Genomic DNA, 6,333 nt, shown 5'->3' on the forward strand with positions numbered 1-6,333 from the left:
TGACTCTTTACGACTCCATGAATCGCAGCACACCAGGCCTCCCTGTCCATCACCAACTTCCGGAGTTCACCTAAACTTCTGCGCATTGAGTCAGTTATGCCATCCAGTCATCTCATCCTCTGTCGTCCCCTTCTCCTCCTGCCCCCAATCCCTCCCAGCATCAGGGTCTTTTCCAATGAGGCAACTCTTCGCATGAGGTGGCCAAAATACTGGAGTTTCCGCCTCAGCATCAGTCCTTCCAATGAACACCCAGGACTGATCTCCTTTAGGATGGACTGGTTGGATCTCCTTGCAGTCTAAGGGACTCTCAAGAGTCTTCTCCAACACCACAGTTCAAAAGCATCAATTCTTCAGTGCTCAGCTTTCTTCATAGTCCAATTCTCACATCCATACATGACCATTGGAAAAACCATAGCCTTGACTAGACGGACCTTTGTTGACAAAGTAATGTCTCTGCTTTTGAATATGCTATCTAGGTTGCTCATAACTTTCCTTCCAAGGAGTAAGTGTCTTTTAATTTCATGGCTGCAATCACCATCTGCAGTGATTTTGGAGCCCCCCAAAATAAACTCAGCCACTGTTTCCACTGTTTCCCCATCTATTTGCCATGAAGTGATGGGACTGGATGCTATGATCTTAGTTTTCTGAATGTTGAGCTTTAAGCCAACTTTTTCACTCTCCTCCTTCACTTTCATCAAGAGGCTCTTTAGTTCTTCTTCACTTTCTGCCATAGGGGTGGTGTCATCTGCATATGTGAGGTTATTGATATTTCTCCCAGCAATCTTGATTCCAGCTTGTGCTTCTTCCAGCCCAGAGTTTTTCATGATGTATTCTGCATATAAGTTAAATAAACTGGGTGACAATATACAGCCTTGACGTACTCCTTTTCCTATTTGGAACCAGTCTGTTGTTCCATGTCCAGTTCTAACTGTTGCTTTCTGACCTGCATACACATTTCTCAAGAGGCAGGTCAGGTGGTCTGGTATTCCCATCTCTTTCAGAATTTTCCACAGCTTATTGTGATCCACACAGTCAAAGGCTTTGGCATAGCCAATAAAGCAGAAATAGATGTTTTTCTGGAACTCTCTTGCTTTTTCGATGATCCAGCGGATGTTGGCAATTTGATCTCTGGTTCCTCTGCCTTTTCTAAAACCACCTTGGACATCAGGAAGTTCACAGTTCATGTATTGCTGAAGCCTGGCTTGGAGAACTTTGAGCATTACTTTATTAGTATGTGAGATGAATGCAATTGTGTGGTAGTTTGAGCATTCTTTGGCATTGCCTTTCTTTGGGATTGGAATGAAAACTGACCTTTTCCAGTCCTGTGGCCACTGCTGAGTTTTCCAAATTTGCTAGCATATTGAATGCAGCACTTTCATAGCATCATCTTTCAGGACTTGAAATAGCTCAAATAGAATTCCATCACCTCTACTAGTTTTTTTTGTAGTGATGCTTTCTAAGGCTCACTTGACTTCACATTCCAGGATGTCTGGTTCTAGGTGAGTGATTACAACATCGTGATTATCTGGGTAGTGAAGATCTTTTTTGTACAGTTCTTCTGTGTATTCTTGCCACCTCTTAATATCTTCTGCTTCTGTTAGGTCCATACCATTTCTGCCCTTTTTCGAGCCCATCTTTGCATGAAATGTACCCTTGGTATCTCTAATTTTCTTGAAGAGATCTCTAGTCTTTCCCATTCTGTTGTTTTCCTCTATTTCTTCGCACTGATCGCTGAGGAAGGCTTTCTTATCTCTCCTTGCTATTCTTTGGAAGTCTGCATTCAAATGGGAATATCTTTCCCTTTCTCCTTGGCTTTTCACTTCTCTTCTTTTCACAGCTATTTGTAAGGCCTCCTCAGACAGCAGACAGCCATTTTGCTTTTTTGCATTTCTTTTCCATGGGGATGGTCTTGATCCCTGTCTCCTGTATAATGTCACGAACCTCCATCCATAGTTCATCAGGCACTCTGTCTATCAGATCTAGTCTCTTAAATCTATTCCTCACTTTCACTATATAATCATAAGGGATTTGATTTAGGTCATACCTGAATGGTCTAGTGGTTTTCCCTACTTTCTTCAATGTAAATCTGAATTTGGCAATAAGGAGTTCATGATCTGAGCCACAGTCAGCTCCCGGTCTTGTTTTTGCTGACTGTATAGAGCTTCTCCATCTTTGGCTGCAAAGAATAAAATCAATCTGATGTTGGTGTTGACTATCTGGTGATGTCCATGTGTAGAGTCTTCTCTTGTGTTGTTGGAAGAGGGTGTTTGCTATGAAGGGCATAACTGAGGCCAATATTGCATGTGGTGAGAGAATCAATTCCTAGGCAGGTTGATAAAAAAAAGTCTAGGGTCCTCGAGGAGAAGAAAAGGGGTCTCGTGCTCTTGAGAAAGAGAAAGGGGTCCAAGGCTCTCAAGGAGGAGAAAAGAACAAGGCAAAAAGGACAAACTCTTTTTCTACATTGCTTTGTCTTAGTCTATATAACCATGTATCTTGCTCAAGGACATGTTTCTCCTTAATAAAAAGTGAAGTGAAGTGAAAGTCTCTTAGTCATGTCCAACTCTTTGCAACCACTTGGACTATACAGTCCATGGAATTCTCTAGGCCAGAATACTAGAGTGTGTAGCCTTTCCCTTTTACAGGGGATCTTCCCAACCCAAGGATCAAACTCAGGTCTCCCACATTGCAGGCAGATTCTTTACCAACTGAGCTATCAGCGAAGCCCCCCTTAACAAGAAACTTCTGACTAATCTTTTATCTAAAGATGTATGTTGTAGGAGTGGGTCTGTTAAGATCTTTCTATTGTTAGTTCTAATCCTGTGGGAGAGGGTCTGGTAAGACTCTTTACTGTAATAAGGTATATAACTCCCTTGCTAAAACTAATGAGGGGGGCACTCACCACCCCCCTTCTGATGTCTGTGTCAGAAGCTTTTTCTGTCCCTTTTTCACATTAATAAAACTCTGCTACACAAAAGCTCTTGAGTGATCAAGCCTGGTCCCTGGTCCCAAAGCTAAATCTTTGGAGATCATAAATCCGACATCGTTCACCGTAAGCTATCAGTAGGGAGATCACAAATCTGACATAGTCACCATAAGCTATCAGTGGGTCTCATCCTGCTACATGGAGTCCCACTGATAATAATTTTGTCATAAAGACACCTTGGCCAAGGGCCAGGGGCTGGACTGTGCAGGAAAGAATTACCATAGCAGGCCTGAGACTGCTATCCTTAGAAAGGCCTGTTTGCAAGGCTGGCCCTTTGGTGACATCTGGGACTTGAATTTTGGGAGTGTCCCCAGCATTTAATAACTGATACAAGTGGTTTACTGTGCCTAACTGTATACACAATGTAGTTTATCCTAGGCTCATGTGTGTCCAGCACCCAATAAAACCCCTGGATTTCAGGTAAGCTTCCCTGGTAGATAACACTTCATACATGTTGTTTCAGTTTGATCTACAAGAATTAAGCACTTTCTGTGTGAATCCAAGGGAAAAGGACTCTTAGAAACTTCTACATACTTTCCTGCAGATTTTGTCTGATGCACCTTTTCCCTTCGCTGGTTTTTCTTTGTATTTTTTTTTACTATATAATTTTACATACTCAGCCATGAGTATGACTATATGCTGAGTCTGATGAGTCTTTCTAGCAAATCACTGAACCTGGGGATGGTCTTAGAAACTTTCAGTGTCCAAAGTGCTCACCATTACACCATGGAACCTCTTGGTCTTAGAAACTTTCAATGTCAAACCCTTTCATTTGTTCCCTGACTGGCAGGGTAAGAAACACTAGAGTGGAAAACCTGAAATTTCCCTTTCCCTAAGCAAGACAGTAAATCTTAAGTAGCTCTGCACCCTAATTTCAGAGATTAGCACTACATTCTAAAACTCACAGTTCGCAGAGGTGATAGTCTCCACCATATCCACAGTTACTTCACTTGTTCACCCCCTGCAAAAACTGGATGGATCATAGTGATTTGATGACAATGGACTGCAATTTACTTAACCAACTGGCAGGTCCAATTATAGCTGCCATACCAGTGGTTATCTTTACTGGAGTAGATCAGTATAGCCTTCAGCACTTGGGAGGTGGCTATTTTTCTGCTGAATGCATTCATCTTAAACTCCGTCACTGAGTAAAATCAAAGGTAGGTCATCTTCTCACAACAGGGGAGCAGAATACATTCACTGTTTTGCCCAAGAGCTATGTTAACCCTTTCTTTTGTAACGTACTCCACAAAAACCTCAACATAGAACATTCTGCAGAGCATAATGTTAGACTGCCATATTGATGACATCGTGCTAACTGGGTCTAACGGACAGCAAATGAAAAGGACCCTAGATGGCCTAGCAGGACACATGCATGTCAAAGAGTAAAGGATTAGCCCCATGAAGATTTAGGGGCCTGCCCCATCAATAAGGATTCTAGGGGTCTGGGGCATGCCAGAAAATTCCCCCTGAGGTAAAATACAAATTATCTCTTGAATCTCTTACCACTGAAAAAGAGGCACTGTCTTTAGGGACCTCTTTGGATTTTAGAGGCAGCATATACGATTTTGGAACTCAAAATGCTACCAAGTTTGAGCAGGGTGGGAGTAAGAAAAAGACACATATCAGGTTGAAACTATAATACTAGCCAATCTGATGTGATACAGTCAATCTGATGTTGCATATGCCAATGCCAATAGTGCATACGGATGCCAATAGTGAAATGCCAATAGTGCATAAGGATGCTGTGCAGAGCTTCCAGCAACCCACAGCAGGAGGATTATAGTATAAATCTTATAGTGTAGATCCATGCCTTCTATTCATATAATAGATGGCTTCTGTGTGTTTATTAATAGATGGTGTCATGCTCCTGAGCCCTAGTAGAGACTGAGTGGCTGCCTATGATGCCAAATGATCATCTTGCCATGAGAGCTGCTCATTATGGGCTAGATGCCATCAGAGCTACTACAGTGTAACATTAGAGAGGTATAGGAGCTGAGCTTTGGCAAATGAATCTTCTGGTTGGCTCAGCACCTAGAAGGAATGCAATTATATTAGAGATAAGAAAACTGACTTACTGGACATATATAAAGTATGGAGTTCAGCAAGTACAGAATGCATATTATTTTCTTCATAATTTACAAAAATTGACTATGTTGTATATAAAAAATTTTCAATAAATAGCTAAAGAAAAATTTATATGAGCATATTATCTGATCACAAGGAAATTAAGCTAGAAATCAATAATAGAAAGATGTTTAGAATATCCCATGTGTTGAAAATTTTAAAATTCAGTTTGAAATAACCTGTGGGTCAAAGTAAACATTACACTAGAATTAGAAGCTATTTTGAACTGAATTATTTTGATATATCATAAAAAAAACATGATGATGCAATTAAGGAGTATTTAGAGAAAAGCCAAGAGCTTTGAATAAACATATTAGAAAAAAGAAAATGGTAACAATTAATGAATTAAATATCTTTCTCGAGAATGAGAAAAACAGAAGAAAATAAATCCCAAAGAAGACAAGAAAATAATTAAGAAGAAACTAATAAGATAGTAAACAAATATCTAAGAGAGAGAATCAAAATACCTAAAAGTTGATTCTTTGAAATAGTAATAAAATAGTCAAGTCTCTGGCAATACACAAGAAAACTAGAGGGAAGGCACCAACAGCCAATATCAGGAATTTAAACAAGAATAGCAACTCAAACTTGTAGACATAGACAACAAAAAGGTAATGAAGAAATATTATGCACAAAGCTATGCCAACAAGCTAAAATTTTAGTTGGAATAAACAAATTCCTAGAAATAATAGATTAACCAAACTATTCATCAAGATTAGAAAAAACAGAAGAGTAAGATATTTCTTTAGGTTTAAATTCAGGACCAGTTGGCTGTACTACCAAAAACTGAAGGAAGAAATAATTCCAATCTTATACAAACATTACCATAGAAAAGAAAAAAAGAAAAAGGGAGACCATTCCCTTAAAAGGTTTAGCATGACCCTGAGACCAGGAAAGGAAAATTAAAAGCCAATATCACTCATTGACATAAAGTAAAAGAGAAAAAAATCCCATGAAAAAATTTTACAGACACAGAAAAAGGATTTGATAAAACTCTGCTTATAATGGGGGGAGGGAGAGAATCTCAAACTAGAAATAGAAGACTTCCTTAATCTTTAAATTATATGAAAACATTTACAACAAACCACATTAAGTGAAATGTTAACAGTTTTCTTCTAAGATCAGAAACAACACACAAATGTCCACTATTACATCTGTTTGATACTGTACACAGGTTTGGTGAGCATACGGCAAAGAAATACAAGTTACAAAGAATGCAGAGG

This window comes from Ovis canadensis, chromosome 5, assembly GCF_042477335.2.
Source record: "Ovis canadensis isolate MfBH-ARS-UI-01 breed Bighorn chromosome 5, ARS-UI_OviCan_v2, whole genome shotgun sequence".
Classification (NCBI taxonomy): domain Eukaryota; kingdom Metazoa; phylum Chordata; class Mammalia; order Artiodactyla; family Bovidae; genus Ovis; species Ovis canadensis.